Here is a 27,061-nt window from a genome sequence, read left to right on the forward strand (position 1 = left end):
TCTGCTATATAATGATATTCATTCACTGGTGCAGTTAGCTTTCATCAGTGAGCGTCTTTATGTAAGTCAGAATAACAACATCTAATACAAACACAAACCTGGAAAGTGGAATTGTAGGTGTTATCAAAGAAAATCAGAGATTCATTGCGGTGTCTGTGCCTCGGATAAAAAAGCAGCAGCTCTACCTTTGTTCCCTCTTAGAATGGCTTCATCTTTGTTATCTACCGAGGAAGATGCACCATGATGTTGAGCTTTAGGGTTAGGAGGCTTTTTCGAATGCTGCAGACCTGGAAAGAGTCTCTCATTGCAGACTCCTCCTGCAGGATTTGTCACCTCCAATTTTATGTTATGCACAAGACAAACGTCATCATCCATCAGCTGTAGTTGAGCTATAGCACAATATGAATAGATTACAGTGTCAGTAACTGTCAGTTACCATGACTTACAGCTGACAGGTTTAAAAATATGAGAAGAATTGTGTGTTGTTGATGAGAAAGTGCAGCACCTCTGCGTCTGAGAGCCTCCTGAGCTTGAGGAGCCCACGTTAGCACCGACGACAATATTTCAATGTTTGAATAATTTCATGCAGCATTTTTAACTTGGCATACATTGTTACCTGCCTCCTGTGCTGTGTTTGTGCTGAGATCAGTGGGTCTAAACATAAAGCTCTTTTTACCGTCTCCTGAGCACATTTTTTTATCACACAGCTTTTAATTTGACAGACCTCCAACAAAACCTGCAGTCAGTTGGTCAATTTAGATTACATTAATCCTCTAACCTCACCAGCTTTCGCAGCCAAAAGTAACCAAATTTGGCTTAACTGCGAGTTCAACGCCCCGAAATTTCGAGATAATTCACTGAATGGTTGAAAACAAAATTACTGAGAAAAGCCGACACTAACAAATCTCCTGCCTAATCACCTCTCACCAGCTACACATGAGAAAGCAAAAACAAACACAAAGTATAATGAAGCAGGCTGAGCACAAAACCCAAAATAATTAGCCAATTAAAGGTGTGAAGCAACAAAAGAGGCGGCGGCGTGTGCAAAGTCTCAAGGTCAAACACATTTAAATGCAAATTCAAATAAGCGATGGGCGAAGAGGACATGCGGTTTAACGACCACATACAAATGAAACCATCTGCCTGCGTGGATCCAAAGTAGCTGAATAGTTTGCAGGAATGCACTTACATTGTGCAGTAAATTAGCAAATAGCACAGATGAGCTTACAGAGCAATTACCCGACAACGAGCGGTGATATTCATGCGAGAGGACGGAGCCAGCTGAGGGATGATAAATGCAGTTTTTCGAGTTTGCAGAAGAAACTAGAGAGAAGAGGAAAGAAAACACAAACTGTTGCTGTCCTTTCATTCCTGCATCCTACATGTTTGTTGATTGATAGCATGAGCCAACACATTGCATTTATCGATAAGTGATTTTTCCAGCCAAGCACCACGCAGAAGCTGGCAGGATAAGACAAAGTGGAGGAAAAGCACATTTGAAATGCCGGGGGTGTAGAAACATGGATACAGAATCGATACAGCTAAAAACCCGGCTACAACGTTTCTTTGTGTCAAACTTGTTAAAGTGCTTTCTGAGAGCAGACCTGTCAGATATGAAGAGACATATTCACTTTAAGCACACACACACATACACACACAAAGTACACTTACAACACTTTCATTGTAATTAGTGTGGAAAAATTCTGGGTAATCTCATCAAGTCAGACAGTGGAACTGAAAACAAAACTGGCGAATCGAATAATCTGAGCAGCAGCTTAAATCAGCATCTGACATAAACAACATTTAACTTCACTCAAAGTAAACTTGATCCTTGATGATGTGTTGTCACTCGAGTGTGACGCCCATTATTTTCTGCTTCCTCTGTGAAGAACTCCGTAATGAATTTCAGTGGACGCAGCCGCTGCACACGCTCACACACACACTCACACAAACACACACACGGCCTGCACTCAAGTGTGAATTCCTCAGATTTAATTAGAAGCTAATTTTGAGTCATTATACAACTGCAAACAATATGGAAATGAGCTCATGAGGTTCCTGACAGTTCGGTTGACTTTGACCAGAAAGAAGCATGACGAATTGAAGGAAAAATATCTTGTTTATTAGCGTCTAGTTTACTAACCAATTATCTGAGAGCTGAACCGGGCATCAGGAGTCAAGAGAGGGGTGTGACAATGTGTCCTCTGCATCGCATCTGCCATCAGACAAACAAAGCAGCTGTTTATGGTTATATGCATTATAGAGCAGCTTTTCAACACTGTTTGTCGACACACTTGTTAGCACCACAGCGTGTCTCTATTATTCCTGGCAGCCTTTTATTTTCTTACATTCTTACGGCGAAATATTCAAATAACTTTGTGTTTACTTTGCAACTACTTGCTGACGTGGGACTGTCATTTAAAAAAAAAACTTGCAACTCCCAAAACACACCGCTGTTTAATATTAAAGAGCAATGTGAAAAGTTTGCTTCAAGATTTCCACTCTGGCTGTAACTCTGCAGCACTGAGAGCACATCTCCAAATTTCTGTATAATCACAAACACATCAGTGCATTTTTTTTCCCTTCATTTCACACACACACTCATACACACACAGCTTTGGAATACTCCTGGACCCACGGTGCGTGTTGTGCAATGGAACCTCTGCAGAAACTCTAAAAATAAATAAATAATGAAAAAAAAAAATCTTGTTTTTCACTTGCAAGTGCAGCCACTTCCTCCTCTGCTCTGCAAATGCTTGATATGCATCTAGCCTCAGCCAGTCCCTGCATCGTACACAGAGTATACTGAGCGAGCACATATATGGTCTGTTCAGAGTGAGGTCAGAGAAATCCCATTAGACCTGCTTTAACATATCTATGATGAATACATTAGATGTTGTTTGGAGCTATGCTGATATCTTCTTTCTTTAAACCTTTTTCTTATTTTTTAACCCAAGTTTTAATTTTTTCTCCGTCAACTTAGGGACATAGAGGATGTTGAATGTAAAATAGAAAACTAGATTAATTTCTGTGTTGACCCTCTGATCCCCTTATCATTTTGTCTTTCACTGTGAAGATGATCTTTTCTATAGGATATAAGATTGTGGTAACAAGCTGGCACCTTTCTGTTCTGTCTTTTGTACATGGATTATTTAAGTATTTCAAAGCTCAGATTCCTTTGGTAGACCAAAAATAAATAAATAAAAATAATTAAAGAAAATAAATCAGCCGCTTGCTGCAGATTTCTGTTTGTTGCCAAAACAGTGTTTCTTTCAAGGCCTGTGAAAGTCTTTCTCAATCATAGCTGTCAGTCAAGATCACCGCCGAAGCGCAGTGATTTTGATTACATAATGATATGTATACTGCACAGGATGCTGTGGCAATAATATCATTTACATTACAACAGAATGCAAATGAGGCCTAATTGCACAGCAATGCTGTTTTAAGAATACACAAGACTCCAAAGTTCACCTGAGAACTACATGCATATAATATATGCTGCATTTACTTGTAAAAGAATGTGCCAAAGCAGATGACTTCGAATGAAAAAAAAATCATGAAAATAAGTAGAAGCTATATCACCAATTATTTGTTTCTTTTCACCCTACAAATAAAATTATATTTGGAATATGACTCTCTCCAAGAGGCAGCCCAATTTTAAGGGGTTTTAACCGGTAAGGTATGAAATGTGTTTCTTCATAAGGATTTACACAGTGTTCAGCAATGTGCAGTTTTTATGCAGATGTGTTGCTCTCTGTTCTAGCCCTATCTGACATCACCAGCTAAATGCTAACCACTAGGGATGGAACTGTACATGAAAAACATCAGACTCTGTACGGGGCATAAGTGTCATTCAGCTCATGTTTTTTCTTTGTTTCTTCGTTTCACTCATTTCGGAGCGTTCCAATCATAGACATAAGGAAGGAGTACAGAAGGTGTGTGTGTTGTGTACATGGCGAGCAGAGAAGACCAAAAGAGTAGGGGGATGCTCCTTTGGCATTATATCATTTTTCTGTATGAGAGCACTTTGGATTTAGTGTGAGCTATGATGACAGTGGTAAGACAGTGTTGGATAAAACCACGACTAAGTGTTGCCAAATAAGCATTTTTTTTATACCACTTCTAAAAAGTCACAAATTGTGACTTTTCTTTTTCCTGAAAAACGTGACTAGGGACATATCTAGCAACTTTTCTGGAGTTTGAAGACTCTCCAGGGAAGAGAAGTCAGAATGATGAAGATGTAAGGACCTTCTGGCTAGGCGCTGCCCAAGTAGCTGCCTGTTGCAGCAGCTCTCTCTTCTTTGTCCGTTTCTTGTAATTTTTTTCGTCTCTCTTTGGTAATCTTTGTATTTTGGAGTGGATCATCACTTTGTATGGTTCATTGTCGGTCACGGACACCAAACTTTTTGTGGCTTCGGCGATATTTTTTACTACTTTTCTCCTGTGTTTGTCTGGAGATCCTACATGTAACCATGGCTGCATTGTTTACATGCGAAATTAGCTGTTAGCAGCCTGTAGCATGTCAATGCTGACTAGTGTAGGGCTTGATGATTTCCCTCGAGCTGAAGAGGAGGAGGTGAGGACAACGTGCTGGTTCTCGGATGTGAGCTGGGAGGTTACGACGTGGACCTGTCCTTCCATCCATCGATGTTGGGAACGTGGGATCTCGCTCCGGGGGATGGACGAGCTAGCTGTGCTAACCCAGTGGCATCGTGGCTAAACGGACTGCTGGGGAGGCTTGGTCCTGGACCCTGTGGAGGTGGAGACTGGCTGGGCTGGAGAGTGGTGGACGAGTGGTGGACGGGATGTCGTCGTCTAATTTCTTATGGACCTTTTTGCACTTTCTATACTCTTTCTTACTTTTGTTTTCTTAAATGCTGCGGTGACTCCTGAATTTCCCCTCGGGGATAAATCAAGTATTTTCTATTTCTATTTCTATTTCTAAGTCAAAATATGATTTCAACCCTTAATGTTCCATTCAAGAAAATAGGAAAAAATAAATAAACTAGAAAAGCACAGAGAGCACAGACCGCCAAGCATATTGTGATTGTTACACAGCATTTTAGTCCTACTTTAATGTTATACTCCCTTTCAGCAGACTGTCTGCTACAATTTGATGTTAGTTGCAGGTTTGTATGATAATTTGTTACCCAACAGTGTTGAAAATTATGACCCAGTACATATTTCATATTCCAGATCTTAGTATCCAGAATATTGCTAGGATCTGGATCATACTTTTACATCCATCAGAAATTGTGGTCACCTAGTCTTGTAGTGTTTTGCAAAGCAATTCGACCATTAATTGACCATTTTATTTTGTAGCTATATACACATGGTGAAAATGGCCCTATCGCACAATGATAAAGAATCTTAAAAAAAAATCCTGGATTACTTCCAAAATGTAATCACTTCTTCCTTATCCTATTTTGTGCATCTCCTGAAAATTTCATCAAGATCCGTTTGTTACTTTTTGATTTATGTTGATCACAGACTGACAAATTCTCACAAAAACATAACCTCCTTGGCAGAGGTAATAGATACATTATTGCATTTTTTAATGTCCAGAAACCACAAAATTCAGAAAAATTGTTTTACGCTGTGGGATTATTTCAACATATTTTCACTGAGATACAGATTAATTCATTATTGTTTTGCTTACGTCTGACCACATATGACATACTACATATTACTTTATCAACCTAAATAAGCACTCCAACTGTTACTTCTTGATTATATGAACAATTCCATTGGGTGATTAACAATATTTATATTTATATAAATCAATCATACACATCTTTAGTTGCTGTAATAAAAGACATTTTCTGCAGATGATGTTGATAAAGAAACATTAGGTCTTTGCTCTCTGATCAGGAGATGCATTGAGGGTCACATTATTGTGATGCTGAAGGTCTCATTAACACTCACAGAGCTCAGTCAGCCTCTGCATGTCTGGAGTTTAGTATGGATCAAAGCAACATCATTGTTGGTAGAAATAATGTGATAATTGCCCGTCTAGTTTGTTGAAAAACGGTCCTTCACTTGATTATGGAAGGCACTTTGCTCGAGCAACCTTCAGCAACCTCCAAACAGCACAGAGCCGACGCTGCATAAAAGACACAAACTCACCGCTGAGAGAAAGAAAAAGCATCAATTTGCCTGAGTTTGGAGCCATCGGGTTTTTCACCTTGCAAGGTTTACAATGTTTAGATGAGTGCTGAACTTGTTGGATTCACAGAAAGAGTTTGTTTCTCAAGTTCTTTGAATTGTTCTTTTATCTTAATGTATGAATCCCATGTTTGCTGTCAGGCCTGCTGCGTCAGAGCAGCACATCCCTGGTTCCCTACAGCAGCTGAAATCTTCCTAATTGCTGAAAATGTCACATTTCACTGGATAATGATCTTTTATAATAAGAGCCCCGACGCACAAACTGGCAGAGAATGATAATCTTCCTGAGTTTAAGTGATTCTTACAAAGCACTGAGCAGGGGATGCACACACAACATATTGCTGTAATGACTGAGCGTGGGAGATTGAATTGATAATCCCTCCTTTAGCCTCCTCTGACACTTCTTTTTATCCTAGTAAGTGTATTTCCTTGCCCAGTTTGTGAGCCACATGAGGATTATTTGCAAATTTTGTTGGTAATCTTGTTTGGCACATTTACCAAGCTGTCAGGTCGCGCAGAGGTGAACAAACATGCAGACGTGGAGTGTGACCTGTGAATTCAGCGTACAACCAAACCTCCAATGATTTATGGATCTGCACCAGTTAAAGTCTTTAGAGGTCACTCACTCTTAATGCGAAAAAAACAAACATTCTTTTCTCTTCTCGCTAACAATATCCACTCATGCAGATTGTTTTGGCTTTTTGTGCAGAGGTTTGCGAGTCTGAAACTTCTGCTGCCACCCCAATACTGCAGAGGTCAAACTCATTTTGTCTCTGCTGCTCAAAAGCTAAAAACTGTGCCATCCAAAAACAATGTCCTGTGTACTCCCTTGACCTCGCTATCGACATTTCTCGTAAGGACGGTTTGTTGTGTAAAGACGTTTTCGTGGAAGCTGGCAGTGCATTAACAGAGCTACTAAGATGCATCCGTAAAGTGTAACGTTAGTGAATCCTGGTTATGTTCTACCAGTGCTCATCTACCAACTCCAACCTCACCAAGCAGAGCTAACATAACCTCATTCTTCATGTTATTGACAGACTCAAGTTTGTGCAGACCACTGCAGAATAACTGCTGTATGTGGGTTGGAATGAGTATTATCACAACTAGCTTAGCCAGTGTTTTAGCCCGTGCTCTATCACTCTCCTGTTCAGCTTTCTTCTGCTCAGGCTTTTTGTTTATGCCAGGCCATTTCCACCATTACAATATCAATCCAAACAATCCTTTTCAGTGGAGAAAACACAGATCTCACTTCTTACTGCTAAACTTTGTCAGCCATGCTGTTGTCATGGGGACTTCTACATGCTGTACGTCAATCCAGTCCTGGACAAGCCAGACAGGGAAACCTAAACCATTTAGAAATAACCTCTTTGGCTCCGGTAATCTACAATCAGGCATACATTTAGAAGCGAGACAAGGAGCCAAGTCGAAACCACGTCATTGTGCCACCATAAATCGTCAGTATGTCACAGCATACAGTAACAGACTACTTGGTGGGTTGTTTGTGTTTGATTACGGTGATGTGTTACTATGAAGATGAGTTATTGTGTGCTTGAGAATTACAAGGCTCAAGTGAATGCATCACCAGTGATGGGTGGTTCAGCAGCCAATGCCTGTGTGTTGTGTGTGTTTTTCTGCTTGGAGTTCTGGGACACGAGAGTCCACAGAGTAGAGTTTTTGTTCATGGTTATGTCCGACTGGTGTTGCATGTTCCAATGAACCATGAACATCAAACCAACAAAATGACAAGACTCGCTATGTAGCTTTTTATTTAAAAAATGGCTGTTTTCCACCCCCCATGACTCCTGATGTGGTCAGTGTTTTGCTCCAACCCAGCAAAGAGTTGGTGCTCTCCAAGCAACAGTTTCTAGCACCTGTAGCAAGTGCTTTGTCGGTGAAAACACAAAGAAGCAGCGCTAACCCAGGCACCAGTCTGGAAGTAGCACTAGTGTCAGCTCTGTTTAAAAAAAGGGAATTAAAAAGTCCTCACTGTGCCTTTAAAAATTTCACATACCTATGATAAAATCAAGGGCATAGAACGATGAACACAGAATCTTCCTTGATGGAGCATGAAACTTATACATCTAATGTCTTCCCACTTTCCAACTACAAGTCATGTGACATCTCTTGCTATGACACCTCTTACGGCTCTTTGAGGGAACTCTGCCAAATTGAAACAACACGAAAACAAACTAAGAAACTGGCATAAATTCTGAAGATACCCCTTAAACATCATACAACAGGTTTATTCCCAAACTTGATGTTGTGGGTTTCGATGCCACAAACATCAATGTTTGCTCTCTATTTTTGGGTAAGTTGGTTTAAAATCATTTAGAGTTTAATTTTACAGTGTAGTAGACTGATAAAATAATAATAATAGTCATGTTTTATGCTGTATTAGATTTTTTTTTGTAACATTGGTTACACCAAGTGACCACGACTTTCACCCAAAAATGATTTTGCAACATTAGTTTAATGTCAAAGTAGTTTAAGTGACAAACTTACAGCACTTTTTGGTTTTAAGTTGAGTGTTTGTATGAAACACTGCATCTGACTTTTGATATTTCAAACATAATAAAATAAAAAAGTTGTTTTCAATCAAATCGTTAACTGTGTGCAATATATCACAATATTGTGATAAAGTGATGTATTGTATCGTTAGATTCTTGCCAATACTCGCCCCTACCAATTAACTGTAATTTAAAGAGAAAATTACTTTGAAAGTAATGCAAGTAGTTGTCAGTAATTTAGTATTTTATGGCCAGATTGAACCGTGTGAGGGTCTTATGTGTCCTCATTCAGCTCTCTTTGCGTTCTTCACACACTTATATACACAAATGAAGCAAAAATCACACATTTCAACACTGTCACTATTATCGCTTCCTCTTATAACCTCAGTTACTTTATAGAGATCAGCAGTTTAGAGATAGTCTCTGTTGCCTGGACTACAGGACAGGAAGTTGCTCCACTTTCCCCCTATCAGAGAAGGCTGGAGCGGGCTGCTCTCACATGTTTGCCCACTAACTGCTGTTATTTCCCAACTGTTAAAACCCACCTGAGATGAACCCTGATGTTTTTGCCTCAGGGGTGAAATGTGCCAAACTTTTTGAGCAGATTGACATGATATGGCCTGTGTGTGTGTGTATGTGTGAGTGCATCATTATCATTCTTACAGGGTTTGAACTATCAGGCTGAAGTCAAAAAGAGAGAAGTTGATTTTTTGATGAGAAAAAATGTAGAACAGAGTAAATAAAATCCTCCAATTCAAAAATGAAGCTGTAGTAGAAAACTATGCAGACTTATGAGAAGAAGGTCACTGGTTCACATTCATGTATCATTTGGGAAAATCTGCCCGATGATTAGCGTAAAGCTGCCCTTAAGCAAGGCACGTAACCCCCAGCAGCTCTGAGGAGCTGCACAGTGATCAGCAGCATAAGTCTGCAGTTGTACCGGGCAGCTCCCCAGTGTGGGGATGTTTTGAATCTGAGATACAGGCCGACTGCAGGTGAGCATGTGAGGCCAAAAATCTCTCTGCCTGAATCCATCTTGATGAGGGGGAAAGTGGCCTGCTTACAGCTCTCACATCAGTTCGACTGTACTGCAGCTTAGAGGCAGATGAAAGAATGGAGATGGTTGGAGTCAGCACATTGAAGCTACAAATGGTCACACAGATCTTTTCTCAACAGGTCAATACAAAAGCTCTCAAGTGAACAGATTCCTTTTTTCCACAGAGCGACCTGCAGCTCTGGATGCTTTTATTTGTTCTCAGAAAGGATGAAATCTTTCTAAAGTGTTTGTTTTCTGCAGACAGAAGAGGCTTTTTGTTCACACATAGATGACCTCAGTAGTTTTAACCCTGAACATATGCACTGCTCTGTTTTAAAACCACATGCATTAAATCACCCAAAACATCAGCGAATCATCCTACACAGATGAACTCTTTTGCATTTATTGTGAGCACCCAGTGTCAGGCTGATCTTTTCAAGACAAAGAACAAGAATATTCTGTCCTGTTTTTTTAAAAACGCAGAAACTTCACAGAGTGATAACTCAAAGCAAAATAGCAGCTCCCACAGCAATCCTACCACCACTCTCCATTTGTTACGAGGGCAAGGAGTCCATTCAGAACTCTGAACATTTGTTCAGATTTAAACGTCAACCTTTTTTTTCACAATTTGTTCTCAAACTTCAGCAAGGTTTTAGAAAGCCTGGAGTGTTCTCACAGTTTGTTTGACATCACTTTTGAATAGAGCTGGAACATCTGGCAGTGTTTGGTGCACTTTTATCAAAGTGAGGAAAGATATTGTGTTGTTTGAAAGAAACTGGGCAGAACCTTTGAAAATAACATAAAGTAAACGCTGAATTATGAAACTTTCACCTTCAACACTCAGCCATTACACTGTGACAACTGTATAATACGGTGTTGGCCCCCTTCTGGACGGCTTGGAGCCAAAACAGCCGTAACCTGATAAAACACAGACCTCTGGAGGCGTGCTGTGGAAGAAGCCGGGACAAGTCATTTGCAGAGGTCCTTAGATTCCCCAGTGATGAAAATCAGAAAGGAAAAACATATGATCAAATATTTTTGCCCTAAAACAAAGTTAAAGGAGCTCCTCACATAAGTCCCTGATATTTTGAATAATGGTTTTTAATCCAAGAAATAAGCTCTTATTTTGAAAGTTCATGATGGTTGTTTGAGTAATTCTTGATAATTACCAAGGGGCAACACCCGGTTAGTAAAAATGAAGCCTATGTGGAAGTGCTAAAAGTTGTTGTTGAGAATCCACTTGAGGCTGGCTGCAGAAAGACCGGAAGTCACACCCCAGCTTGGAAAAACTGACTTTTACGGTATTAAAAAGTATATTTACAGCCTAGTTAAAAAAACGCTTGATTCTAAAACGCTGATTTCACTGTCAGCGCACACTGTACGGTGAGTAGGGAAGGTTACCAAAGAAGGTACTTTTATAGGTACCAACTGAATTCAGTCAAAAGTGCCGGATACCAATTTACCTAAAATCTAAAGGTACCATGTTTAGGTACCTAAATGCATCTTTGTGACTGTGAGGGACTGGAAAAGAAGGTGATTTTCCATGCTGGACATGAACACTGCATTGCAAGGTTATATATTGAAGAATAAAGATGTTCAATTGAAAAAAAAAAGAGATTTGTTATGAAACAAGTTAATGTTTATTACCACATTAACACAAAAAAGTATCAAAAAATTGGTACCATTAAGTACCGGTACCGATTTCCAGGTACCAGCCATCGGTACCATATTGTTTCACACGTGAAAGGCACCCATCCCTAACAGTGAGTGCATTTTTTTTGCTCACTCAGTGGTTCAGAAGTTATTACAATCGTTTGATTTTCCAACCAGAAACACAGCTCAGGTCACATGACTGCCAGGCGACCTGTAGCTGTTCGAAAGGAAACTCACAGCCAGTGTCATATTAAATGTGGATGTGTCAGTGGATTGGCTTCATTTCACAGTTTCAGGAGCAGGTGGTGACATTATGGAGGCTGCGTCCATTTTTTATACAGTCTATGATTATTACCCTAAGCCAGTGACATAAATACTATCACCTCTGAACGAATTTCACAATTGCTTCCTTTATTTTGGCACCAGAATGATTCATGTAGACCTTGTAAATGCAAAGATATACTCTTTTCAATTTGGGTCTGTTTTTTTTCTAGCAGAGACCCCCAAAAAACTCCAGAGTTTAAAGCGTTAAATGCATTTGCAAATATTAGACATATAACAAGAAGGTATAGTTTTGTGTTCAGCCTTAAATCAAAGTGTAATTCAAATTTAAGAGCTCTCAACGAAGGAAAACAGACCCTTTGAGATATTTTTAAACCTTACATTCTAAAAATCTAGTTTAAGACTTTTGAGGGATGAGTGGACAGGGTCAGCATGGGCACCCTGACCGGTCGGTGCCCATGTTGTGCTGCCCTGTGTGATCCGACACAGTCTTATCAGGAGCAGCATTAACTTTTTCAGCAGTCTGAGCTCCTGTAGCTCTTCTGTTTAATTGGACCACAAAGAACAGACCTCGCACATAGATGAGATCTTTGCTGTCTATGTTTTCCTTCCTTTGACCTCTTTGATAGGTGTAGACCAGGGTTACCCTGCAAGTTTGAACCATGTAGAACACTTCATTATTTCTTGCTCAGTTTTCCTACATCCAACTAACATATCTCATATTTTAGGTGTCAGTGTAAAAAAACAATGAATGTTGCCAACCTCAGCTGTCAGGTGCCATGACTGATTACTGCATTTCCATCTCTGCTTGTGTCGATCTTTAACATCTTGAGCTGCTACCACCTTGTTTTTTTACCACTTCTTCTCTATTCTGAGCCCTTTGAATCATCGCGCTGACCCCAGAGACGTCTCACGTAAAGTGTGGGCGTGATTTCCTCACATGTCTTAACACCTCAATCCCTCAAGCACTTCCACGATGAATGCCAAGTCCCAATGACAATTATCCCTCCAACACCTGATGTTCACAGCTCAGGCTGAGGTGCAAATATTCTGTCAAAGTGCTTATTAGCTGCTGATCAGAAGACCTGCTCATCATTTAAACCTGCAGGAGCAAACTTCTCACTGTGGTGGCCTCACCCAGGTGGAAGCAGCAGATAGCTAATTCTGGTTTAGAGAAATTTGAAGGTTGTCATTACGAGTTATCTGAAATGGACTCTGTAAACGGATTATTAGTCTGACCTGGAATATTTCTAAGTACTGGCTGTTAAGAGTGAAGAGGATGAATATTTGAGCTATCCAGACTAGATTTTCTTAACAGCATACCTGCAGCTGCTGTTCGGAGCAGAAATTGATTCAATTTAATGTCTAGGATTAAGCTAAGAGGTCAGATCCAGACGGTACTCACAGTTCAGGTTTATTTTTGGAGCTAATGGGTGAACTGGAAGATTACAGAGGAAATCTCTACATTTAGTTTCCGGGTTTAAATTCAGATTCTGTACCTCTGAGTGCAGATCTGTGTGTCCCTGAACCAGTTTCAGGCTGTGATAAATATTCCAGTAGAGCTGCAGTGTGCAGTACTTTTACCTCGACACGGTAAAAGTTTTTCAAACTCATTTATAACACTGTACATGATTATATTTGTTACTCTTTTTTATAATACAAAAAAGTTAACAACAGAAAGCTTGACTAGAAACTAATGCTGTCAGGCAGTTAAATAAATAAATCTAATTAATCACACAATTTGTAATTAATTAATCGAATTAATTGCATTTTTATCTCATAGGTCCCCAAATAAAGAATTTGAATTCTAGGACATTACAAAATTGTAGTGCATGACTAAACAAATTAACACACAAAGAAGAGAAGATTTGTGAGGGCATTTAAGGGGGTGGGGTGGGGGGTGATGGACGCTCATAAACTACTGTGGGTGAGAGCGGTGCGCTTTTTGGATGAGAAATCAGCATGGATATGAGGAGAAGATGTGAGATGACAGAGGCACAGCGAGACACTGCAAGTCAGAAAAGTTCAGGCAGCTCACGCTTGAACTGAGGATGTGTCGCGTTAGTTCAGAGAGAAACAACGGCGCTATCGTGAGAAATGACGGTGGAGATTATGGAGAGAATCAAAGAATTAATTGCCCGAGAAGAATGCGATCAAAAAAAGTACATTTTGTCTGTTTTTTTGATAAAAATCAGGAAGAGAGACATACAAGAAGAGAGTGTACTCTTCCTAGGTAGTTCTGGTGTTTACAGAGTCATAAAAAAACAATAGTATTTGGGTCTTGAAGGATTAATGAGTTAAAGTGACAGCCCATGCTAGAAACCTAAAGCTCTTTGTTTGAACTCATGATTCACAGAATTGATCATTCAAATAGCAATAAAAGGATTTTTTTTAGGACTTTCAAGCTTTGGAATAACTTTCTTTTTTTCTTGTTATAAGTTTCAGGCATTGTTGGAAGCGTCCAAAATGTTTTCACTTGTGTTTTTTATTTGTGCAACACTGTTTTGTGGTACTTGGGTCTGTTTCAGTACACTCTCATTGTGTTTTGTTTTAAAAGATTTTATAGCAAATGAAAGCAGAAAAACATGTTTCAGGAACATGAAGGAGGAGAATAAGCCAAAACTTTAACAGATGTTCATCCAGGACACACTCAGAAAAGTTAGAGAGATGTTAAAGTTACTTTAAGTGTTGTTTGCATCACTTTTAGCTGCAGCTAATGGTATTAGTTCAAGATGTCTGGTCACTTAAAGTTTGATTATCAGCAGGTGGGTTTAAAGTATTTCTGAGTTTATTAGACACCTGCAGTGATCTCGTCGCAGCAGAAACAATGAGTGCATTTCTCCATTAAGAGGCATGGTGTGTTTGGAATGACGAGTCCTCTTTTTAACTCCTCCCGTAATCAGGACTCCAGACTTAGACTTTAGGTTTGGTGACTCAGCTACAACACTCCAGAAACAACTATTTGACATCAACACTCAGCCGGCTCTGTCACCAGGGTTCAACTTCATTTCCTGACCAGCAGCGAGATGAAATGTAAGCAACATTGCTCACTGTGAGCTCGTTTTATCTGGGGGTCAGGAGCCTGTAATTGCAGAGTGTTGGAGGGGATGGGATGTGTATAGACAGATGGACCCGGGATCTGCATTGACATCCTGATGGTGACAGGCCATGATACCTCACACCATGTTGGCCTGACAACAAAGAAGCCTCCCACAGTACAATAATCTGACGATCTGCCCAACAAGCTGTTATTTAGTTGCTCAGATGTCAACAGGATTACAGCGTCACGGACGTGATGGAGAAAATGAAGGTTTAGATCTGAGAGTGAGGTGTAAAGTTTAAGAACCATAACAGGGTGAGAAAAACCCGTCTCCTTCTCAGGAATGAGTTCTCTGAAGTCGTGGTCATTTCAGGATTGTCCTCACCTTTTAGTCCAAATGGATTAACATGCAAGGTGCGCCAAGGTCTCCCATCCACAACCTTAAAGGTATGGCAGTTAGTCGATGCAAAATACTGAATAATTTATGTGAGGACAAATAAATTCCGGGCAACAACACCACACCGGACTCTGAGGCTGATTGGTTATTAACGTGAAGTTGGTCAGGAAACTTTGGGCTGTTAAAAAGGGCAACGACTGAATATCTTACTCCAGGAATTAGTATGGGGCTTACCGGTGCGCACAGAGGCCGAATCGATGTGTGGCAGGCCGTGAATTTAAGCAGAGGGGGGATGGGAAATAGAAAGACTCTAAATGTCAGGATGCAATTTCATATTTCTTTTACGTTGTTTGCATAAGCATCAGGAGTTAAGGCCGCAGCTCCATCGTTGTGCATTAAATATGACATTTCTTTTAAAGTCCAGTGAACCTTTGCATATCACCAACATTTAACCTCCTTACAGCAGACGTCCTGCAGGCACGTCAAATTATCACTGCTGAGAAATCAGCTGAGCTCTAGTTTCAGATTTACTTTGAGATTGCTTCCAGTGCATTTGAAGTAACAGAGAGACTAAGAAGATTTCTGATTACCTGATGAGGAAGCTGGCAAACCGGGTGTGAGAAATGTTCATCAGAGTAAAGTCATAAGATATCTCAGAGACAGGCTTTTCACACTAATTTCCCTGATGTACAAATATATTTTATCTTATTTTCCAAAGGAGCCTCTCTCTTTTAATACCTGCACCCATAGCAGTCAACTGCAGTTTGATGCTGATGTGGCACTTGTTTCATGTTTAAAGTCTATTTAAATTCAGAATAACAAAAACATTTCATGATGGGACAAAACTGCTGTGCTAGAAGAGGATCTTTGTTTATCCTCCTGAAGACTGGTGCTTTTCATCTCACTGCTGATGGGCACTTCACGTCTTCACTGCAGACTTGTTAATTTGGGTATGTTTGTTTCTCTTTAAGTGTGAAATGAAATGTGCAGCTGGAGTTGATCAGCACAGGATCAACTTTCTTTGGGAGGACCATTTATTTTTTTTCTTCACTGCTGAGCTACAATTACAAGAACTCTAAGTAACTGGCACCATTAGTTCAAAATTAAAGTACACCACCACTGGTGCCAAATTTGTGTTAGCAGTTAAGGTGTGTATCTTCAGACTGTAGTTTTCCTCAGCTGACCTTTCAGGAAAAAGGTTAAACTGCCTCAAACTATATAATAAAAAAAGGATCTAAAGCAGGGTTTCTGCAACCTTTACTTTCATCAGAGTCATCTTGCCTCAGCTCACCTGGATTAGAGTCATTCAGGAGCCACAAAATGTACTAAAAAAGAAAAAAAATTAAATGTCATAAACTTAATATATTGTAACATTTATACAATTTCAATAAGTTGTTTTTTTTTTTAAGTAATTTAAAATATTTTCAAATTAAAGAAAAAATAAATAAATTTAAAAAAGAAAACTAAGAAATGTGCAAAAATTTGCAAAAAAAAATCCCCGAATTTTAAAATTTCAAAAACTTGCCAAAATTTGAAAAAAAAATTAAAAGTATTTTTTTTTAAATAAATTGTACTAGTTTTTCAAAAAATGAAATTTTAAGAATTTGCATAAGTTGAAAAAAAATATGCAATTAGCAAAAAATTAATCAGCATTAATTTTGTAACCATCAATACCACCTGTCAGTGAAACAAAATTTCTTCATTTCCATAAAATTCTTTTAAAGCTACAAGGAGCCACTGCAAAGGAGTCAAGGAGCCTCATGAGGCTCTAAAGCCACAGGTTGTACACCCTTGATCTAAGGGTGCACCAACTACTCCAGGGCTTTAAGATTGGCTCAAATCATTACTGATCCAACTTGATACCAGTATCAATGTAACATTCTGTGTTCCTTGATACAAGGATGAAATTGAGAGTCATGTTTCAGTAACGTAATGCTTTTATAACTTTGCAAACAAAACAAAACTTGGTGTAAATGTGTGGTGAGTAGGGTTTCAAATTTCTGTGAACTTTTAAAGTCGGAAACTTTTTACAGGAATTTCTGGGATTTAACAAGGAATTTAAACTGAGGCACTTAAATACAGTCAGTGGAAGTATATTGTAGCATAATTTTGGCTAAAACAACCAGATGTAATTCACTTTAACATCTATGCTGTTCTTTGATCACATTGCAGCACTTCACCGATTGCAGGGCTGTTCAGGCCACACTACCTGCATTGACTGTACATGATGCCCACAGCACAGGATCATTAAACACACCACCTGAGGACGACATGAAGTCAAGAAAGCTTTGATAAAACAATTCAGAATATATCTAATTTACCAAGCTTAACTTCTTAGAGAAAGTTTCTGGAAATTTACAGGAAATTTTCCACCTCTTTGCAACCTTCATGGTGAGTAAATTTCCAATGCTAACCTCAGCAGTGGATTAGTGAGGAATTAAACTTGCACACTGTACAGAGTTGTTGGCCAAATAAACAACTGTCAAATATCCTAAAACTGCACAGCTGTTGTAATTATCTTCTGTCATGCTGTTTTAGCTCTGCCCAGCATCAATGCACAGACCTACTGGTGTTGGGATATAGAATGGACATAAATGTTTGCCATAAACACAAAAGATCCTGAACTGATTTCCATTGATCTGTCCTTTGGATTGGTGCATTCCTGCTAAGAAGTTATTATCCCACATAAATGTCCATCGATGCCATGACCAAATCGAGATCCCTCATTCTCTAGAAGCAGGAAGTTTCATGTTAAACATTCAAAATCAAGGATGAAAGCTTGGCCTTCTGGTTGAGTTGTCCGCTGTCCGGGTTCACTTCCAGCCCGAGGCCTCCTGCATGTCAGCCCCCAGCACTGTCTCCTCCTCTGCCCACTGTCTCATCCTCTCTAAATTAAAGGTGTGAAAAAAAGCCTAAAATAAATAAATATATAAACTCTGGATAAAATCCAGTGATAGAAACATAGTGTTCAGTTTTTGCTCAGAGAGGGAGCAACTTGCAGCTGCAGATAAGTAATTAGCACATTATCATGTTGTGATGCAGATGAAATCAGTGCAGTGGAAATGTACATTACACTGAATTTACCATGTGACCAGTCATCTTATTGCATTACTGTACTGTAGTGTACTGCTGGTAATTATCAGAATCCTCCAACCGTTTACAGCACGCTTAATTTATATCACAACACGATCATGACGCTGGTGCGCTGCCTCACATTCACAGCGGGGCCCCTGGGACGACGACCAGGATTTATTCACAGCTTCTCTGAGCTCTGACCTTAAAGTAACAGTCCAAAGACATATCACTGCACAGAAGCAGAGGATTGTGGGAGCTGCATATGCTTGATGTTGATGTGAAAGTAAGGCCGGTCATCTGATATGATAATGAAATCAAGCTCAGAGAAATGTCACGCTCAGAAACAGCTCGTACACACAGCAGCCACTCGTGTTCGTCTTCAAAAACAATTAACAGATGCCTTTAAGGGACTTTCACTTGAGGCATCTCTTTGCCATCTGCTCCATCATGGCTCTGACATTAGTGCCTACTGTGAGAACACTGATCCGGCACACACAGAGCGTTACTCGCACAGCCACCACACAGTTCCAGCGAAGAAAATTAGAATCACTTAAGCTTGTGAAATACTGTAACCTTTGAAAAATAGAGTCCAAATTAAATACACTTTTTCTACGCTTCAGTCAGCCGACATTACCCATTCATTCATTCTTTTTTTAAATGAATTTTAAACAGTCGGGGTTTTCTGGATCAAATAATTAAACATCTGGTATTCAATATCTCTACAGTATAAAGTTGAATATTTACATTTTCAGCCTGTAAGAATCTGTATGACACAGACGTACAGAAAAAAAAATCTCAATTCAAATAACCAGTGAAGCAGAAAATGTTCCCTCTGTGATAAGCTCTTTGGAAAATGTGAGTGACAGATATCCGCAGCATGGGCCTTCCCTGCAGGCTCCTACACACACATGCACACACACACACATTCCCACTACTCTAACAACTGGAACACAGGACAGCAGTTATCTAACACTGAAACCACTGGTGCTCCACACTCTCCTTCTGCTACAAGGAAAGCAATGGTAAAAATGGAAAATAGGTCGCTGCATGAAATCAGAGCTTTTAAAGAGAAAACTCTAAAATAATGTGATTTGTGTTTTAATTTCTGGCATGTCATCAGACTTTCTTAGCGTTATATCAGCTAAGTGCAGGGTTTTTAAAAGCATAACATCTGATCCATGTGTTGAATCACATTTCAGACGTATGATGCAAGCAGCCGGGTTTATCTTCATGCCATTTAGTTTTGAATGTCAGTGTGTCTACGGTTTACTAAATATGCTTGAATGCATAAAAAGTTGTGATCTGATACAGCTTTACTCTCTGCATGCATTAATACCAAAAAAGATAAGGTGGAATAAATTAAACTAATAAGATGCTGATGTTTTTAAACCACCACAAGAAAAATGTGTGGGGAAAAAATAAATATATTTCAAAGCAGCAGTGCACTTTTTTTCCAGAGACAGGATTTCACAAAGTTTTTCTGCAGTTGAAAATATTTGCAAGCCTCATTTCCCCCTCACCTTAAAAGCTAAGACACGTCATCAGACACGCCCTCTGCAAATGAATGCATGCATGTTGTGATTTCTAAGGAACACAATTCAGGATCACAACCTTAGTCTGTGGCATGAAACTGAAAAAAACAACAAATAACTTCTACAAAAAGAACAGCTGACACTAAGGCCCAGTTTGAGAACCACAATGTAATGCAACAACTGGAAGGATGATCCCTTTTCCCTCCACTATAAACACCTTTTGTGGTATGAAAGAGTAATGGTTTTGCTTTTAGATTTCAGACGATCCCTAAATCTAAATGAATAACAGAAATGACAAAATGAATTCAGTCAAAAGTGTTGCACAAGTTGAACTTTTAAACTCCAAACTTCGGGAGCTCTCAGAACTCAAGAAAGGACAAGAAGAAATGCCAAGGTCCACAGATGCCATACTGAGCCTAGAGCGCCAACAACCAAGGCTGCATGTTGAAATTAATGTGGAAGTGCCTTAAGATGCAACTCCCTGATGGCTGTTCCATGCTGGCTGTGAATAAAACTGTTTTGAAGTGAACGGGAAAACATCCAACTTCTCCAGAGAAATACAAAGTCAACTGTTTCTGTTTCTTTTTCTGCAGGAGTAAGGCTGTGAATAGCTAATGCCACCTCTTCTAATGTGTCTCTATTTCTGTTCAGAGGATATTAATGTACAAAGACTGATACGTCTGGGTTGTGTTTGCTTGAATGACAGGTGTCTCATGCTATTACACTCAGCCGTGTTGGAGCTGACCCACATCGATACCTCGCTGGCCTGACCGCTGTTGTCAACACTTGATTTTCACTGGCTCAACGCCATTTTACCAGGATGCAGAAAATTCTCATTAAACATGCAGTAGTGTATATGGTCTCACATACACTGGACTCAGGCCATTTTGAAAGGCTTGTACAACTAACAGTCTCAAACAAAGAGACACATGATAAATGTAGAGCTACAAGAGACAGGAAAAATGTATTATTGTGAAATGAAACTGGAGAAGTTTGGCCAATGCTATGGAAACATTCCTATAGAGCCATCCAGATTCTCCTGCCGTTTGTTTTTCTTTTATGTAATTGCCTTTTTTTGTGTCATAAGACAATTTGTAAACTTGTGTTTTTTCAAGGTGCTTTACAAATTTATTATTGAATAAATTATTATTATGAGTAGAAGTAGTAGTAGTAGTAGTGGTAATATTGTATTGAAGCCTGTTTCTACCATGTAAAAAGAAAAAAAGAAAACAATTATAATAAAATATAAAATAAAAAAATAATAAAATTAAATTAAAATAATAATAATAAAAATAATAATACTTATAATTATAATAATTATTATTATTATAATTAATAGTATAAAAAACTTAACTTCACCCCCAAAAAATATAAAAAAGGTACTTATAAAAAATGAAAAAAACAAATAATTAAAGAATAAAGGTAGAATTATACCGAAGTGTATTGCTGCCACCCCAGGATTAAGTCTAACATGAAGTATTAAGTAATAACACATTAGTTGTTTCAAGTTAATACACGTGATAAGTTTTTTGCTGTGACATAATGCTTATTTTTTACTTTCGTACTTGTTTTTTTTTAAGGTAAAGTCTCCCTAAATTTAAATTATTTATTTATAGATAAATCTAATTTGGCAAGTTTTCCTTTTAAAATATACACGTAAATCTATATGTGTGTGTGTATATATACACACGTGCACACACACACACACACACACATATATATATATATATATATATATATATATATATATATATATATATATATATTTTTTTTTTTTTTTTTTTTTTTTTTTTTTTTTTTTCCCAATTTTCTTAGCACACTTGGCAGGAGTGGGCTTCCATAGATTAGGTCCCACATGCTGCATGTATTTTTATTCTGATAATCTCTGTACTGAACCTGTATGTGTCAGAAAGCAGCATGAATCCTCCGCAGAGTAAACACAGCACCATTTGCATACACGTCCCCCTGATCACACACTGCTCATCTCACCTCTCATTCTTCTTTATGGTCAAGTGATTATGGGCACTACAGTCACACACTGTTGAAGCTACACAGAAGAAGACTCACACACACACACACACACACACACACACATACACACACACACACACACTGCGGCCCAACCCCCTCCGGCTCGGCCCTGCAGTAAACATCTCCAGACGTCACGACTGCTGGCCTGCTGCTCGCTTTACCAAAGAGTGTCTGGTGCGCTGTCTGAGAGCTCACTCAGGTAGAGCAGAAGGCCCGGCGGTGCCTCGATGCAAATCACCTCGGCACATTGGCAGCTCTTTTGTTGTTATCTCCTCTGATACAGAACGTCAGGTTCATTTAGGGATCCCAGAGAAGGCCGGCCAGAAAGCATCCCAGAAACCTGAAAGTGCCATATTGGCATAGACTGCTCCCAGCCAGCCTTTGCCTCTGAGTATTAGCCTATGATTCATTACTCCATACCGACCCCTGCCCCATTTTATCATCAAACACTCAGTTTAAAGAGCCAGCCTCTACACTCCTGCAGGCCTTTAGACACATTTCAGGAGGATCCGTCACTCCATACAGCAGGGACAAAACAACGGCAGCTGTGGAGCCCAGAGAGATTGTAATTTGCTGGAATCTGATGAGCAGATACAAAAGGATCGTCTCCACTGTATTAATAAGGGACAGGAAGAAAAACATGTAACAGAGCCGCCCAGCTCACTTTTAAAACCTTCAGCTGAGTTTCACTTTGAACCCATAACACAAAAGGGTCAATTACAGAGAGATAATCCATAACTAATTTACTTGATTGATGGTCTAATTATGCCTGTTTATGTCATGCTTGATAATTCACTCTTTGATAAGCAGAAGCACCCTCTTGGAGCTCTTAGCAGTGGCAATAATGAGCGTACCAACATGGATATTGCTCCGAGCTTTTCTATGACCCTCAGTACGGCGATGATGGGATGGGAACTGGATTATCTCAGACTGCCTCTGTCTCAGTGTTGACTCAGCAGAGCACACCGACATAAAAGAAACCCCAATGACTCTTTTATGTGGCTGAATTCAATAATGTTATTTATGTGTGTGTGAAAACAAGGGATGCAACAGATGAGATGGGTATAAAAATGACCTCACTGAGGTCCTGGAAACAAGGGGAAAAGGGTCCAGAACAGCTGAAACTCCCATTTTTTTATATCCAGGTTGAAGACTCACCTATTCACAGCTCTTTTATTAAATCAATTTAAGAAAAAAATAATTTAAAAAAAACCCATGACCTATTTTTACAAATTCATTCTTCAATTCATTAGTGAACTGGCTTTTACTGTTATCTCTTCCCCCACCCACAGGTCCATGTAGCCATATGTATTTTTAGTCTACCATACTGAGGTGTACTTTTCTTTCTTTTTTTTTTCAGTTGCTAAGCGCCGCTCAAGTGGCAGCATTGTTGCAGCAGCTCTCTCTTCGTTGTTTTTTTTCTCCTTTTTTCTCTTATTATCTCCATATTCGGAGCCTGTCATTACTTTTTTGGCTCATTTGTTGGCCACTGACGCTAAACTGGTTACGTTTGCAGTTTTTACTTTTACCTTTTCTGCTCCTGTGCTTGTCCAAAGATCCTACGAGTAACCATGGCTGTATTAATACACATGATTTAAGCTTTTAGCAGCCTGTAGCATATGGATGCTAACTGGTGCTAGGCCCAATGTTTCCTGCAGGCCGAGGAGAAGGTAGCAAGGGCAACGTGCTGGTATTGTTAGGAGTGCTAAGAAGAGCTGACATCAACCTGTCATTCCATCCATCACTGTGAGGAGTGTAGGATCTATCCCCCATAGGATGGACGTGATAGCAGTGCCAGGTTCACTACAGAGTAGCAGCATGCTATTTACAGACACGGCTCATAGAGCTAACACCAGATGTTAACGCCAGATTAGAAGGATTTCATCTGCTGTGAGCGGACAGGATACAGAGGAGTGAGGCTGAACAAACTGGTGAAGAAGACCAGCTCAGTCATGGACCCTGCGGAGGTGGTGGCTGACTGAAAAATTAAGGCCAAGCTGTTGACTCTGGAGGACAGTTTTTTCAAGTTGACACAAGTTATGTTATTCTATTTATATATTCTTGGGAATTTTGTCCAAAGTACTCCCTTGTACTGCTGCTGTGACTCTGAATTTCCCTTCAGGGATTAATAAAATACTTTCTATCCTATTGTGAAGTGTGCAATGATACATTCACATTGAAAAAGAACTATATGAACATACTGCAACCTGCAAAACTTAACAATTGTTACTGTTGAGTTCATACCTCCACTTTATACTATGAGATAAATAAAGTATTCATATGCTATCCCTTCAGTGCAGTGCACTTTATATTGTTCTCCATCTTTATATCACAGTTGACCTCACCTTGACATCTTACTTTATCCATCAACTGTCACTTAATCTTGTCAGTCCTGCATAACACTTCCCAACCACCACGCAGAATTCATTATTTTGTATATTCACGTACCAATTTTTTCACTTTGTCTTGTCATATTACTTGATAACCATGTTTTCTGTTGCTGCAATGACTTAATCTCCCCTTTTTGTGATCAACAACATTTCACTTTATCCTGCTATATCTTATTTTATTTAATTTTTGCTTTGAGTTTCATGATTTTTAAAAGCTCTTCTCATGTATTTCCTCTACCATTTGTCATGATGTTTAGCCGTCATGTGTGAAGCACTTTGATTTCCCTTGTTGCTAAAATAAGCCAAATTTTGTGTTCAAAAATACAATCAACACTGTATTAAAATCCAGAAAGACAACCAAAACATGTATCTATAATTCAAAAGAGATAATCACTGGGCATCAGTGTTTTCACATCTAACTGTGAGTGATCACAAACCTGGCAACTCTGACAGGACAAGTAAAAAAAACTGTCTATGACAAAATAAACAAAGAAAAAAACAGTGAACAATGTCTTATCTATCACACCTTTGAGAGCTGTTACACAGAGGGTAAGAAGACACAGAAAAACTGGATTAAAAGCCCACTCTGCACCAAACAGGAACTGAAGAGGCTCATGATGTTCTGGGAGAGTCGCCTTACTCATCCACACACAATTGTGATGCGCTTTTTGTTTTATTTTGTAAGACTGATCCAAAAAATCTTCAAAATAAAACTCAGATCTTCGAAATCAATGAAACATTGTTCGTGTTTGTGTTCTCATTTGAAATCCCCTCATCTGGCCTAACATACGTTTAGAAGGAGGTTGAGTAAAACCCCCAACAACAGGCCCCCCACTGTAATCTCCCATGAATGCAGACCGATTACATAATAGCCGAACACAAACAGGCTGATCAGGCTGCAACTGTGCTGCTTCACTCAGAGAAAAGCTCTCAAGCACTTCGGTTTTAAGAATAATTTTGCAATTACTAAGAGTAGAGCTTTTATGACCCCCTACCACCATTTCTGGGCTTAGCTCCATTTACAACAATGAGCCTTTTTTTCTGTATGTTCATAGTTTTTCACTCATATGCAAAACAGATGCACCGAGTAAACAAATAAGAAACTTAACTTCCCTCCAGCGTTGTGTGGGAGGCCAGAGTAAAGGTAAGACAGGAGTCAACATTATGAAGTTATTGACAACTTCACTAAAAGTTTCAGCTGTCATCACTTCCTCTGGTTTCCTTTTCAGAGTCAAACAGAGCAGATATGAGACGAAATGCACTTCAATCTAAGTATTTCCGTAAATCCCGCATCTGTCTCTGGGAAAGCAGCTCTTATGCTTCTTTTATTTTAATCAAGGGACACAATCTCCCTCACACTGACAGACAGATGAGACAGAAGTTCCAGCAGAGAGCATTACGGAAAGTTTGTTATCTCAAAAAAAAATCACATGGTGCTTCCAGGAAATTCAGTTTATCTTTAAAGTTTCTGATGAAGGATGGAAGGATGTAGGGAGGGGTGTAATGTGATCACTTAGAGATTATGGAATTAAAAAGATCCTGCCAGTATCCTTAAGGATGAAGGGGAGGAAATACAAGCCAGATATGGTTATAATGTAATCTGCAGGGAATGTGAGTCGAGGTCTCTTCTTACAGTGCAGGTGCTAAAAGAGAGGAGTTGTAGTAGTTCACTCAGAGAGAGGCTGTGATAGAAACAAATGTTAGATTGTGTTAGCATGGCTCTTTAAATAATAATGACAGAATAAATAGCAAACTTTGAGACAACCTCTTAAATAATGGAGACAAAAGATTGCTGGAAGCTTCTATAGGGAGTTCAAGGTATCTACATGATCAGAGGAGATGCAGCTGAATTTGGAGCTGTATGGGGGTGGTATTCTGTTCAGGCAAGGATGTGAAAACAAAAATATGATATAGAAAAACAAGCCATAAAAATACAGCAGTGATAGTCAAGCACAGATCCATTAGCTGTTAAATCTGTTTATCTAATAACCATAATAATAATGCAAATTCATTAAATGGATCTCTATCACCTTGTGTCTGCAAAAGTGTGGTTCTTGGATAACCACTGAATAGTTAGCAGTATCAACCAAGCAGTATTTTTGTCTGAAAAGCCCATCTCTAATATCAACACCTGGTTTTGTGCCTGATACTAACACAAAATGAACTTCAGGTCACTCATACTGGTTCATTTTGTTATTTTTGATTCCAAAGCAGCACACAGTGATGCTTCAGAAATTATATCTGAACTTAGACCAACATTTGACATCCTGCTAATAGTAATAGAGAGGAAAATAAATCTGATTTTTCCCAAAAGCATGTGGTGTTAACAAATGTCAAAGTGTGTCAAAGTCTGAAGAAAGTTGACAACCTTAGTATCGCCTGCTCCAAATAGAGACTTAAGGATTAAATGTCGCACTTTTTAAAATAGTAAGTTAGAAAAGGAGCTGAAACACCTCACAGTGAACTGATTTGAAATCTAAGTACAAAATCAAGTACAATGTGCATACATATACAAGGTGTAATGCATTACTTGAAAGATAAAAGTATGCCTGACTTTTTCAAATGCATATTTGTCACAGTCATCATGATCAGCTAACTCAATCCATATAGTAAAGGCTTAAACAGAGGCTTTACTTTGTGACTTCCTTTTTTAACTTTAAGTTATTGTGTTACACTCAGGGGAAAAATGGATGTACTAAGTAGCCAGAACAGTGTGTTTTAATGAAGTTTCATTACTTATTCCAACAAAGCAGGCTACATGGTTCTATGTGGAGTTTTCCTTGAGCATGGATGGGTTCTCTAGCTTCTTCCCATGTTCAAAAACACACTTATCAGAATAATTAGTCACTCTAAACTGTGAGTGTGTGTATAAATAGTAATCTGAGTTATACCTGTGAGAGGCTGCCAACCTGTTCAGATTGTACCCTGCCTCCTGCCTGAAGACAGTCTAGCT

At 39.1% G+C, this 27,061-nt stretch overlaps 1 protein-coding gene across 3 annotated transcripts in view; it reads right to left on the reverse strand.

Moving 5' to 3' along the window:
- Window positions 1–27,061, reverse strand: part of cadm2b (cell adhesion molecule 2b) — a 202,254-nt gene that overhangs the window by 139,559 nt on the left and 35,634 nt on the right. The window lies entirely within an intron of this gene.

This window comes from Halichoeres trimaculatus, unplaced genomic scaffold, assembly GCF_033239565.1.
Source record: "Halichoeres trimaculatus isolate MK-OKI-2021-1 unplaced genomic scaffold, fHalTri1.1 fHalTri1_scaffold_9, whole genome shotgun sequence".
NCBI classification, from domain to species: Eukaryota; Metazoa; Chordata; class Actinopteri; order Labriformes; family Labridae; genus Halichoeres; species Halichoeres trimaculatus.